Source organism: Triticum aestivum, chromosome 3D, assembly GCF_018294505.1.
Source record: "Triticum aestivum cultivar Chinese Spring chromosome 3D, IWGSC CS RefSeq v2.1, whole genome shotgun sequence".
Taxonomy (NCBI): Eukaryota; Viridiplantae; Streptophyta; class Magnoliopsida; order Poales; family Poaceae; genus Triticum; species Triticum aestivum.
In genome coordinates this window covers 354,243,825-354,258,515 of record NC_057802.1, presented here as the reverse complement: position 1 = coordinate 354,258,515, position 14,691 = coordinate 354,243,825, and positions in this window count along the sequence as shown.

The window sequence follows — 14,691 nt, the reverse complement described above, 5'->3', positions numbered from 1 at the left end:
GAACCCCCTGTTCGTTCCTCATCTCCCTGACATCCTCTCTTCTCCCAGGGAGCCCCGACACCGTTGTCCCCGAGCTCGACCGCCGCCCGCCGGAACTGCAGCTCACCAGGGAGTCGTCGCCGTCGCCCCGATCGCCACCGTCGTCCCCGAGCTCCACCAACTCCACCCCCGCCTCCGCAACTCCTCGCCGCACCTCTCCGACACCTTCGCCGACCTCCCCGACTACCGGAGCCACCGCACCGCCAACGCCCGAGCCGCCGCCGCCGTCTCCGTTCGTCACCGCCGACGCTGTAAGCCCGAGCTCCCCTCCACCATTGGATCTCGCATGAATGGCCTAGATTAGAAGCAACGAAGGGGTACGGTTTTATTTAATAGATCGGCTTTACTTACGGTTTATTTTTTTAGATCGAACCGGTTGCTTTCATGTTTAGCCGCGGGCACCTCTAGGTTATATTACGCCTGAGCGTTAGATAGCCCAGTAGCGCTAGTAGTTTTTTTTTAGTTTCTGTTTTTTTAGCAGAATAGTTCTGTTTTTGTTTTTGCTATTTCTTTTAGTCGGTTTATTATTTTTAGTTGATTCTTTTTTTGTGAGTTTGCAAATTTGTTGTAGTTTCTGTAGAAAATATGGTCAGCCATGTTTAAATTATTAGAAATAGTTTTATATTAGATTTAGACAGATCAGTTTTTCTGCCACAAATTGAGCTAGGATTATTATTTTTTTGTGATTCTTTTTGCTACTGCTTAGTTTTGACCATGCCTAGTAGTAGGAACTTGTTTGGGTATTTTAGATTTAATAAACAATTAGTTTTATGTCGAAATCAAGTTTTTCTTGTTTATTTAGCTAGCTGCTGTTTTCCTACTGTTCTAGTTAGCAAATTATTTTATTTTTATTATTTTATAGTTTATTTTAGATTAGTTTCTGTAGCTACAGAGGATGAACTTTTATTTACAGTAGAATAAAACTTTTATTTTATTTTCTTTGCTAGGAATGTTTTAGGCATAATAGGAGTTCTATAATAGCTTTTGATGTGATTCTTTTTGCTCCTAGTTTGTATGATGTTTTCCCTTCTGTTAGTTAGCAAAACCAATGCTTAGGTTCTGTTAAGAAAAGTTTTAGTTGTGTAAAACTATTTCTTAGTTGTTGCTTGATATGATGAAAAGCTTGATTTGCTTTCTCCGAGTTTTTCTTTGGTTTTGGTTTGAGTGCTTGGGTGTTTTACTTCAACTTGCTGTTATGTTATATTGTGCTATACTTATTTGTGCTATTGTTTGACTCGGTAGAATTTCCGGAGTGCGAAGCCTGCTATTACGAGTCGCTAGCTTTCTAAGACCGTCAGCCAGGCAAGTCATTTGATCATGTTTTTACAATACCTATGATTTTATTGCATTATAGTTATACCTCCCCACCATGCATGCAGTAGGAGAATTTTATTAAGTTATGTTCTTGAGTAGTATCATGAGGTAGGATGAACCCTTCTCCCTTGTTACCGATGCCCGGGACGATGTAGTTTATTTTGCTATGCTCGTAGACGGGGTTGGTTGAGTGATTCATAAGGGAGATGCGAGAGTCAAGATGATGACAACCCCATGACGTCAAGCTCAAGATGGACTTCAAAATTCACTACTGGGTGGAGGACGGTTGACGGGCACCCTGGAGAAACCAGCGGATGGCCGGGATGCATGGAGAAGCGCCATGACATCTTGCGGAAAGCTTCACCCAGCCACGAAGAGACGGATGGATACCCCATTGACCGGAAGCTTACTTGTGCAGCCGCAAGCCATTATGGGCTCTGGCTTGGTCGACCCTAGGCGTGACTCTGGGCGGACGGTGCTACGAGATGTAGAAGAACGGTAGGATTGGATGGGCACCGGCAGTGGCCCAGAGGAACTCTTCGGAAGACCCTGTTTCGTTCGTCCCGTCTTCAAACACCAGGCAGTGCGAAGACTTAAAGGAGGGAACGATTCTTGCGGGTAAAGTGCACAAATCTCTGCAGAGTACAACCTAATCGATTAGCCGTGTCCCCGGTTATGGACAAATGAGCCTCTGGAATTGGAGTATTTCGGATATCTCAACACTGAACTTAATAAATTAATTGAGGGGGTTATTTAATAATTGGGAACGAGACATTGGTTGGCGGAACCATCTCAATAACTACCAACATTTTGTATTAATTGCAAACAAGTCCTTGTTGTAGGGAAAAACCGGCTTTTTCGCAAAACAATGAAACTTAGAGCCCCACAGCCAAATTGCATATAGTATTAGTAATTTTATTGTTGTTCTCTCTTCATGACTTGCCGGCATATTCAAAATGCTGACCTACACGGCTGCAACGTCTTATGTTGCAGAGGAGTTTTCCGATCAGGAGTGAGGCTACGATCCACGCTTGGCGATTGCCCTATGGAGTCGGATGGACTCGCTATTCGTCTACGCTTCCGCAGCTTTATTTAGTTTATTTCTCATGAGTTGGCCTTCGGCCGAATTTATTATGATGTAATAAAGACTCGATATGAGAATCGTGTAATAAATTCAGGTGTGATTGAACTTTGAATCTTTGCATCAATGTACTGTGTGTGCCAGCATGATCTTGGGATGGTACAGCTACACAGAGACTTGACCGATTTTGGGTCGGGTCGTTACACATAGTAGACATCAAGCTCTTTTCTGGAACTGTTGCCGGGGAGGTGAGTGCATGAAGGTATATCTTTAGATCTTGCAACTGAATCTTTTAGTTTCTTGTTTTATCACTAGTTTGGTTTATAATAGAAAACTAAAAAAATGGAATTGAGGTTGCATCATATTATTGATCATCTTTATAATATCTTTCTTGAAAATGATGGATCGAAAAATTGTGCTCAATTGTTAGAAGAAGAAGTAAATAAAATGTTTGGCAAAAAATATTTGAATGATGAGCATGATGGCAATGTTGTTAGTATGATTCTTTGAATATCCATGATGCTAATGATATGAAAAGCCATAAGCTTGGAGATGCTATATTTGATGAAGATGATATTTTTAGTCCCCCAAGTTTTGATGAGAAAAATTATTATGATGATAGCATGCCTCCTATTTATGATGATTATAATGATGAAAGTGGATTTGGAGAGGTCATGACTTTATTTAGTGATGAATCCACCATTTTGGATGAGGCTTCAATTGACTATGATAACAAAGTTGCTATCTATGATGATTATGGTGATGACATCTATGCTATAAAGAATAATGATAACCATGAAACTTGTCATCATGATTTTAATTCTCAATCACATGGTAGTTATTTTGTTGAGTTTGCTCCCATTACTATTGATGAGAATAAATTTGCTTGTGTGGAGAGTAATAAATTTTCTATGCTTGTGGATCATGAATAGAATGCTTTATGTGATAGTTATATTGTTGAATTCATTCATGATGCTACTGAAAATTATTATGAGAGTGGAACATATGCATCTACATATCTCAATAATATCAAGTTTCTTCTCTATGTGTTGAAGTTTTCGAAGTTATGCATGTTTTGCCTTCCTATGCTAGTTGATTCTTGATCCCATAAATTGTTTGCTCACAAAATCCCTATGCATAGGAAGTGTGTTAGACTTAAATGTGCTTGCCATGTGCTTCATGATGCTCTTGTTATGTTTCAATCCTTATCTTTTATGTGAGCATCATTGGACTCATCATGCCTAGCTAAAAGGCATTAAAGAAAAGCACCTGTTGGGAGACAACCCCACACTTTTACTTACTGTTTTTGTGTGTTCACATGATTATGCTACTGTATTGATCATGTTTTATTGCTTTTGTTTCAATAAAGTGCCAAGTAAAGCCTTTGGAATCATGTTGGGTGATAGTTGATTTGATCTTGCTGAAAAACAGAAACTTTTGCAATCACGAAAATAATTGTCATTTTTAACAGAAGAGTGCTTTTGAGTTGATTCTTCTTGAAGAAGATTAATGTACAAATTGCTCACGTGTTCCTAATTTTTTCATAATTTTTCGAGTAGCAGAAGTATGGTTTGAGTACAGATTACTACAGACTGTTCTGTTTTTGACAGATTCTGTTTTCAATGCATAGTTTGCTTGTTTCCTAGTTTCTATGGCTTATATTGCCCAATATAAATTGTGGAAATGATATGCTACAGTAGTCATTGTGTGGAAACAAGTATGAATCTTGTATTTGACATTACCAAAGTGAAATGGTTTGCTCTTTATCATACTAACCTATCTCACGAAGTTCCGTTAAGTTTTGTGTGATTGAAGTTTTCAAGGTTTGGGTGAGATGTTGATATGAGGAGAATAAGGAGTGACAAGACCCTGATCTTGGGGATGCCCAAGGCACCCCAAGGTAATATTCAAGGAATATCCAAGCAACTAAGCTTGGGGATGCCCCGGAAGGCATCCCCTCTTTCGTCTCTAACATTATCGGTAACCTCACTTGGAGCTATGTTTTTATTCGTCACATGATATGTGTTTTGCTTGGAGCGTCAATTTATTTTGTTAGGATTTGCTTGCTGTTATTTAGAATAATGTTTTGCATCTTTTATTTCAATAAAAGTGGCATTGATAGCCTTTACTATGCTTATTTTACAAGTCTACATGTTGCTGTTTGAAAACTGAAAGTTTACCGCTGTTGCAAAAATTCCCTAGAAAAGTCAGAATGTGATAAAATGTTGAAACTTTTTGCAAATTAAGATCTGATAAAGTTTCTACAGTGTGGTAGATTTTCATAATCTTTCGAGTTAGAGAAGTATTGATACTCTTGCATTCTTTACAGACTGTACTGTTTTGGCAGATTGCTGTTATGTTTGCATTGTTTGCATATGTTTACTTGTTTAATGATTCTATTTGAGGATAGGAGTATTAAATATGCAGATGCATTTAGTATGCAATGTTGAATAATAATTTTAGTTATTTGCTATAGTAGAGAATGATAAAGTTTTTGCATTGGTTTATACTAACTTATCTCACGAGTTCTTGTTGAGTTTTGTGTGGATGAAGCTTTTGAGATTTAGGAAAACCATGATATGAGAGGAATTAAGGAGACACAAAAGCTCAAGCTTGGGGATGCCCAAGGCACCCCAAGATAATATTTCAAGAAGTCTCAAGGATCTAAGCTTGGGGATGCCCCGGTAGGCATCCCACCTTTCTTCTTCAATAATTATCGGTTAGTATCGGTTGAGCCTAAGTTTTTGCTTCTTCACATGATGTGTGCTATTCTTAGAATGTCATTTTATTCTCATTTTGCTTGCTGTTTTAATAAAGCACTTAGATATGAAAGTTTTTAAATAAATTAGAGTCCTCAAATAGTTGCCAGAGAGGCTAGGTAAACGGCATTCACATCCCGTCAATGAAGCTCTTTTCTATGGAATTGCTCTAGTGCTTCACTTATATCTTTTTTGAGCACAGTGTGCTTTAGTATTTTTGAAGAATTATCTCTTGCTTCACTTAAATTAATTTGAGAGAAAGAAATATTATGCTCATGATCTTCACTTATATTTGTTTGAGCTTATCAAAAGCAACACATGAAAATTAGTCCCAAAGTGATAGATATCCAAGAAGGATATAATAATAACTTCCATGAAGATCATTGGACAAAATAAACTTGATTCCTTGTAATAGTTTTGAGATATGATGATGTGATATGTGAGTCATGTTGATGAGTAACTATGTTTTAGTAAGAATATTGGGGTTAAGGTTTGTGATTCCCTATGCAAGCACGAAAGTCAATAGTTATGCAATGAAATTACATCCTACTTCTGGTGCATTATTCGGTGTTAATTATGCTTAATGCTCGCTTATGAGATTATTCGTTTCTTGGTTGGTCGCTTCCCAATCTTTTGCTAGCCTTCATTTTGCATTAAGTATGATGACTACTTGTGCATCCAAAATCCCTTAAACCAGATTTGCCACATAAGTCCACTATACCTACCTATATGCGGTATTCTTTTGCCGTTCTAAGCAAATTTGTATGTGCCATCTCTAATTTTCAAAATAAATTTCTCTTTTGTGTGCTCGTACCGCTCGCGAGGCGGTGAGGGGTGGCCAATATTTTCCATGCTAGATGTGTTATTCTCATGATGAGCGTTTATTCACTTATCATTGCACGAGAGTAAGGCAAAGGTATTAGGGATGCCCAGTCCCGAAATGAAAAATGAATTTACTTTATGTTGTCAAATAATAAATTCCTTGGAAAGTGTTGGTATGGAGGGCACCCGTGGATACGGTTAGCCATGGAAAGTGAAAGTATGGTTGAAAAAGGAATAAACTTTATTTTCTGTTTGGGAACCGCCTATGATATATCTAGCATGGAAAGTGTTGGGAGCTCTAAGTCATTTTCGTTGGTGGGAAAAGTATGCCTCTCAAAATGTTTTTATCTCTCAATTTTCACTTTGAGCTCTTGCACCTCTACAAATCCCTACTTCCCTCTGCGAAGGGCCTTTCTTTTACTTTATGCAATTTTTATTTTTAATTGAGTCTCCATCTTCTCTTATAAAGCACCAACTAGGAGGCACTATGATCGTACTTGAGAATTGGGTGTAGCTAATATGCGAGTGTGTTTCATGAATGGATCAATGATTGAGCATGATGGGTTAGGGATAACTTATTTTAGCGTTGATATTTTTAAAGACATGGTTGCTTGTTGGTATGCTTGAGTACTAAAGTCCTCATGTAAAAACTAGACTATTGCTTTGAACCATATAAAAGTCCAAAAGTCCATGCTACAAAAGAAAGAAGTTTATGATGAATATGATAGGTAGCATTCCACAACAAAAATTCCATTTTCAATTGCTACTTTATCATGATAAGTTTTATGAGAAAGAGTTGCTGTTATGATGCTAGGAAAAGTGATTGAAATTATCATTGATCAAACTTATGCACTTTGCTAGCATTCACACTTCATAAATTATTTCTTTTATCATTTACCTACTCGGGGACAAGTAGGAATTAAGCTTCGGGTTGCTGATACGTCTCCAACGTATCTATAATTTATGAAGTACTCATGCCATGTTTACAACAATTTTATATGGTTTTGGTATGATTTGCATGGAATTAACCCGGACTGACGCTGTTTTCAGCAGAACTACAGTGGTGTTGTTTTTTGTGCAGAAATAAAAGTTCTCAGAATTGGACGAAACTATTTGACAATTTTTTTTGGAACAAAAGAGACCCCCGAAGCTTTGTGGGAGGGCCAGAAGAGCCACGAGGAGGGCACAACCCACCAGGGCGCGCCTGGTGGGCCGTCCGTGCCCCGGTGGGTTGTGCTCACCTCGAGGCCCATCTTCGCGTGATTCCAATTCTGAAAAATCCTATAAATACCAAAACCCCCAGAAGTTAACCTAGATCAGAAGTTCCGCCGCCGCAAGGCTCTGTAGCCACCGAAAACCAATCTAGACCCTTTATGGTACCCTGTCGGAGGGGGGAATCATCTCTGGTGGCCATCTTCATCATCACGGCGGCCACCACGATGAGGAGGGAGTAGTCCACCCTCGGGGTTGAGGGTTTGTACTAGTAGCTACGTGTTTAATCTCTCTCTCTCTCTCTTATGTTCTTGAGATGTCAGGATCTTGATGTATCGCGGGCTTTGTTAATATAATCGGATCATATGGTGTTTTCCCCTCTCTACCTTGTTGTGATGAATTGAGTTTTCCCTTTGATATTTCGTTGTTATCGGATTGAATACTTTTATGGATTTGAGAACACTTGATGTATGTCTTGCATATGAATACTCGTGGTGACAATGGGGTATCATATTGATTCACTTGATATATGTTTTGGCACTTGCTACCTGTTGAGCACTGCGTTGGTTTTCCCTTGAAGAGGAAAGGGTGATGCAGCAAAGTAGCGTAAGTATTTCCCTCAGTTTTTGAGAACCAAGGTATCAATCCAGTAGGAGGCTACACGCGAGTCCCTCGGACCTACACAAACAAATAAATCCTCGCAACCAACGCAATAAGGGGTTGTCAATCCCTACACAGTCACTTACGAGAGTGAGATCTGATAGATATGATAAGATAATATTTTTGGTATTTTTGTGATAAAGATGCAAAGTAAAGTAAACAAAATAAAAACGGCGCCAGAAATAGCTTGTTGTTGGGAGATTAATATGATGGAAAATAGACCCGGGGGCCATAGGTTTCACTAGTGGCTTCTCTCAAGAGCATAAGTATTTTACGATGGGTGAACAAATTACTATTGAGCAATTTACAGAATTGAGCATACTTATGAGAATATCTAGGTATGATCATGTATATAGGCATCATGTCCGAGACAAGTAGACCGACTCCTGCCTGCATCTACTACTATTACTCCACACATCGATCGCTATCCAGCATGCATCTAGAGTATTAAGTTCATAAGAACAGAGTAACGCTTTAAGCAAGATGACATGATGTAGAGGGATAAATTCATGCAATATGATTAAAAAAACCCATCTTGTTATCCTCGATGGCAACAATACAATACGTGCCTTGCTGCCCCTACTGTCACTGGGAAAGGACACCGCAAGATTGAACCCAAAGCTAAGCACTTCTCCCATTGCAAGAAAGATCAATCTAGTAGGCCAAACCAAACTGATAATTCGAAGAGACTTGCAAAGATAACCAATCATACATAAAAGAATTCAGAGAAGATTCAAATATTGTTCATAGATAAACTTGATCATAAACCCATAATTCATCGGTCTCAACAAACACACCGCAAAAGAAGATTACATCGAATAGATCTCCACAAGAGAGGGGGAGAACATTGTATTGAGATCCAAAAAGAGAGAAGAAGCCATCTAGCTAATAACTATGGACCCGAAGGTCTGAGGAAACTACTCACACTTCATCGGAGAGGCTATGGTGTTGATGTAGAAGCCCTCCGTGATCGATGCCCCCTCCGGCGGAGCTCCGGAACAGGCCCCAAGATGGGATCTCGTGGGTACGGAAGGTTGCGGCAGTGGAATTAGGTTTTTGGCTCTGTATCTGATCGTTCGGGGGTACGTAGGTATATATAGGAGGAAGGAGTACGTCGGTGGAGCAACGTGGGGCCCATGAGGGTGGAGGGCGCGCCCCCTACCTCGTGGCTTCCTGCTTGATTTCTTGACGTAGGGTCCAAGTCCTCTGGATCATGTTCGTTCCGAAAATCACGTTCCCGAAGGTTTCATTCCGTTTGGACTCCGTTTGATATTCTTTTTCTGCGAAACTCTGAAATAGGCAAAAAACAGCAATTCTGGGCTGGGCCTCCGGTTAATAGGTTAGTCCCAAAAATAATATAAAAGTGGATAATAAAGCCCAACAATATCCAAAACAGAAGATAATATAACATGGATCAATCAAAAATTATAGATACGTTGGAGATGTATCAAGCATCCCCAAGCTTAATTCCTGCTCGTCCTCGAGTAGGTAAATGATAAAAACAGAATTTTTGATGCGGAATGCTACTTGGCATAATTTCAATGTAATTCTTCTTAATTGTGGTATAATATTCAGATCCGAAAGATTCAAGACAAAAGTTCAATATTGACATAAAAATAATAATACTTCAAGCATACTAACTAAGCAATTATGTCTTCTCAAAATAACATGGCCAAAGAAAGTTATCCCTACAAAATCATATAGTCTGGCTATGGTCTATCTTCACCACACAAAATATTTAAATCATGCACAACCCCGATGACAAGCCAAGCGATTGTTTCATACTTTTGACGTTCTCAAACTTTTTCAATCTTCACGCAATACATGAGCGTGAGCGATGGACATAGCACTATATGTGGAATAGAATGGTGGTTGTGGAGAAGACAAAAAGGAGAAGATAGTCTCACATCAACTAGGCGTATCAACGGGCTATGGAGATGCCCATCAATAGATATCAATGTGAGTGAGTAGGGATTGCCATGCAATGGATGCACTAGAGCTATAAGTATATGAAAACTCAACAAAAGAAACTAAGTGGGTGTGCATCCGACTCGCTTGCTCACGAAGACCTAGGGCATTTTGAGGAAGCCCATCATTGGAATATACAAGCCAAGTTCTATGATGAAAAATTCCCACTAGTATATGAAAGTGATATCATAGGAGACTCTTTATCATGAAGATCATGGTGCTACTTTGAAGCACAAGTGTGGTAAAAGGATAGTAACATTGTCCCTTCTCTCTTTTTCTCTCATTTTTTTTGTTTGGGCCTTTTTCTCTTTTTTATGGCCTCTTTTCTTTTCTTTTTTTATATTTTTTTCATCCGGAGTCTCATCCTGACTTGTGGGGGAATCATAGTTTCCATCATCCTTTCCTCACTTGGGACAATGCTCTAAAAATGATGATCATCACACTTTTATTTTCTTACAACTCAACAATTACAACTCGGTACTTAGAACAAAATATGACTCTATATGAATGCCTCCGGCGGTGTACCGGGATATGCAATGAATCAAGAGTGACATGTATGAAAGAATTATGAACGGTGGCTTTGCCACAAATACAATGTCAACTACATGATCATGCAAAGCAATATGACAATGATGAAGCGTGTCATAATAAACGAAACGGTGGTATGTTGCATGGAAATATATCTCGGAATGGCTATGGAAATGCCATGATAGGTAGGTATGGTGGCTGTTTTGAGGAAGGTATATGGTGGGTGTATGATACCGGCCAAAAGTGCGCGGTATTAGAGAGGCTAGCAATGGTGGAAGGAAGAAGGGTGCGTATAATCCATGGACTCAACATTAGTCATAAAGAACTCATATACTTATTGCAAAAATCTACAAGTTATCAAAGCAAAGTATTACGCGCATGCTCCTAGGGGGATAGATTGGTAGGAAAAGACCATCGCTCGTCCCCGACCGCCACTCATAAGGAAGACAATCAATAAATAAATCATGCTCCGACTTCATCACATAACGGTTCACCATACGTGCATGCTACGAGAATCACAAACTTTAACACAAGTATTTCTCAAATTCAAAACTACTCTACTAGCATGACTCTAATATCACCATCTTCATATCTCAAAACAATTATCAAGCATCAAACTTCTCATAGTATTCAACACACTCATAAGAATTTTTCTTTTATTAATCATGTATGCCTATTATTGTTAAAGCAAACTACCATGCTGTTTTGTAGGAATCTCAAAATAATCTAAGTGAAGCATGAGAGAACAATAGTTTCTATAAAACAAAATCACCACCATGCTCTAAAAGATATAAGTGAAGCACTAGAGCAAAAACTATATAACTCAAAAGATATAAGTGAAGCACATAGAGTATTCTAATAATTTCCTAATCATGTGTGTGTCTCTCAAAAGGTGAGTACAGCAAGGATGATTGTGGTAAACTAAAAAGCAAAGACTTAAATCATACAAGACGCTCCAAGCAAAACACATATCATGTGGTGAATAAAAATATAGCTCCAAGTAAAGTTACCGATGGAAGTAGACGAAAGAGGGGATGCCTTCCGGGGCATCCCCAAGCTTTGGCTTTTTGGTGTCCTTATATTATCTTGGGGGTGCCATGGGCATCCCCAAGCTTAGGCTCTTGCCACTCCTTGTTCCATAATCCATCAAATCTTTTACCCAAAACTTGAAAACTTCACAACACAAAACTTAGTAGAAAATCTCGTGAGCTCCGTTAGCGAAAGAAAACAAAAGACCACTTCAAGGTACTGTAATGAAATCATTCTTTATTTATATTGGTGTTAAACCTACTGTATTCCAACTTCTCTATGGTTTATAAACTATTTTACTAGCCATAGATTCATCAAAATAAGCAAACAACACACGAAAAACAGAATCTGTCAAAAACAGAACAGTCTGTAGTAATCTGTAACTAACGCAAACTTATGGAACTCCAAAAAATCAGCCAAAATAGGAAGACCTAGACAATTTGCTTATTGATCAGCAGAAATTGGAATCAATATTTTATCATGTTCTGATGATTTTTAACAATTTTTGTGAACAGAAAGTTTTTGGAATTTTCTGCAAGATCAAATAACTATCGTCCAAGAAGATCCTATAGGTTAAACTTGGCACAAACACTAATTAAAACATAAAAAGACATCTAACCAGAGGCTAGATCAAATATTTATTCCTAAACAGAAGCAAAAGGCAAAAAAAAACTAAAAATAAAATTGGGTTGCCTCCCAACAAGCGCTATCGTTTAACGCCCCTAGCTAGGCATAAAGGCAAGGATAGATCTAGGTAGTGCCATAGTAATAGGATAGATCATTAAAACTCATTTCGTATTCTCTACGTTCAGCAGCAAGTTTTCTTTGAGGCAAGCAAAAGTAATCAAAAAGGCTAAATTTAATGGGACAAAAGTCCCCAAGATCAATTTTAGGAGGTATAGGTTCCTCCTTCGGCCCTTCGTATTGCACAACCAATTAATCATTATAAGCATTCTTTTGACAGAACTTTGTGAGCCTATACTCGAGAGAATATCCTAGCTCATTATTTCGAATAGCCAAATCATCATTAAGTTCAGAAATTCTATCAACTAGAACATTGGTAGGGACCTTTTTTCTAAGGTTTTCATTGAAAGCAACATAGTCTAGAGATTGAAAATGCATTATTTCTTCTTGATCAAAGAGGATAGCCTCTATGGGAGGACGGCCAACGTCCACCCTATAATGCACAAAGGTTTATTTGGCCTCTTTTATTATAAATCTGAACTCATAAGCCAAAAAGATAGTAGCGGCACGCTTAAGAGAAGAATGCTCTATATTAGAAAATTCTAGGAAAATCCTTTGTATGCAAGGGTGCAAGTGCATAAATTGCCTTTCAAGTTCAACTATAAGCATGGAAATAGCGTCCGCAAGACTACTAGTTCTATGAAGAATGGAACTACCCATAGAAGGCAAAGCACCGGCACAAGTAAAGAAATCTTGAGTAACTCCTTTTCCAATAATATTACCACTACCAATTCGAAATCTTTTTGTATGCAAGGTAGGGGGTTCTTCAGCAGGAGCATCAGAATTTTCCATGATATTATTATTGTCCATATCGACAATAATTTCCCCAATTTCAGACATAACGGCAGAAAGAGTGAGGGGCAAAAAGGAAAGAAGAAGGCGAACGGAAAAGAGAGGGTGAATAAAACGGCAAGGGTGAAGTGGGGGAGAGGAAAACGAGAGGCAAATGGCAAATAATGTAATGCGGGACATAAGGGTTTGTGATGGGTACTTGGTATGTTGACTTTTGCGTAGACCTCCCCGGCAAAGGCGCCAGAAATCCTTCTTGCTACCTCTTGAGCACTGCGTTGGTTTTCCCTTGAAGAGGAAAGGGTGATGCAGCAAAGTAGCGTAAGTATTTCCCTCAGTTTTTGAGAACCAATGTATCAATCCAGTAGGAGGCTACGCGCGAGTCCCTCGAACCTACACAAACAAATAAATCCTAGCAACCAACGCGATAAGGGGTTGTCAATCCCTACACGGTCACTTACGAGAGTGAGATCTGATAGATATGATAAGATAATATTTTTGGTATTTTTGTGATAAAGATGCAAAGTAAAGTAAACAAAATAAAAACGGCGCCAGAAATAGCTTGTTGTCGGGAGATTAATATGATGGAAAATAGACCCGGGGGCCATAGGTTTCACTAGTGGCTTCTCTCAAGAGCATAAGTATTTTACGGTGGGTGAACAAATTACTGTTGAGCAATTGACAGAATTGAGCATAGTTATGAGAATATCTAGGTATGATCATGTATATAGGCATCACGTCCGAGACAAGTAGACCGACTCCTGCCTGCATCTACTACTATTACTCCACACGTCGACCGCTATCCAACATGCATCTAGAGTATTAAGTTCATAAGAATAGAGTAACGCTTTAAGCAAGATGACATGATGTAGAGGGATAAATTCATGCAATATGATGAAAAAACCATCTTGTTATCCTCGATGGCAACAATACAATACGTGCCTTGTTGCCCCTACTATCACAGGGAAAGGACACCGCAAGATTGAACCCAAAGCTAAGCACTTCTCCCATTGCAAGAAAGATCAATCTAGTAGGCCAAACCAAACTGATAATTCGAAGAGACTTGCAAAGATAACCAATCATACATAAAAGAATTCAGAGAAGATTCAAATATTGTTCATAGATAAACTTGATCATAAACCCACAATTCATCGGTCTCAACAAACACACCGCAAAAGAAGATTACATCGAATAGATCTCCACAAGAGAGGGGGAGAACATTGTATTGAGATCCAAAAAGAGAGAAGAAGCCATCTAGCTAATAACTATGGACCCGAAGGTCTGAGGTAAACTACTCACACTTCATCGGAGAGGCTATGGTGTTGATGTAGAAGCCCTCCGTGATTGATGCCCCCTCCGTCGGAGCTCCGAAACAGGCCCCAAGATGGGATCTCGTGGGTACAGAAGGTTGCGGCAGTGGAATTAGGTTTTTGGCTCCGTATCTGATCGTTTGGGGGTACATAGGTATATATAGGAGGAAGGAGTACGTCGGTGGAGCAACGTGGGGCCCACGAGGGTGGAGGGCGCGCCCAGGGGGGTAGGCACGCCCCCCTACCTCATGGCTTCTTGATTGATTTCTTGACGTAGGGTCCAAGTCCTCTGGATCATGTTCGTTCCGAAAATCACGTTCCCGAAGGTTTCATTCCGTTTGGACTCCGTTTGATATTCTTTTTCAGCGAAACTCTGAAATAGGCAAAAACAACAATTCTGGGCTGAGCCTCCGGTTAATAGGTTAGTCCCAAAAAT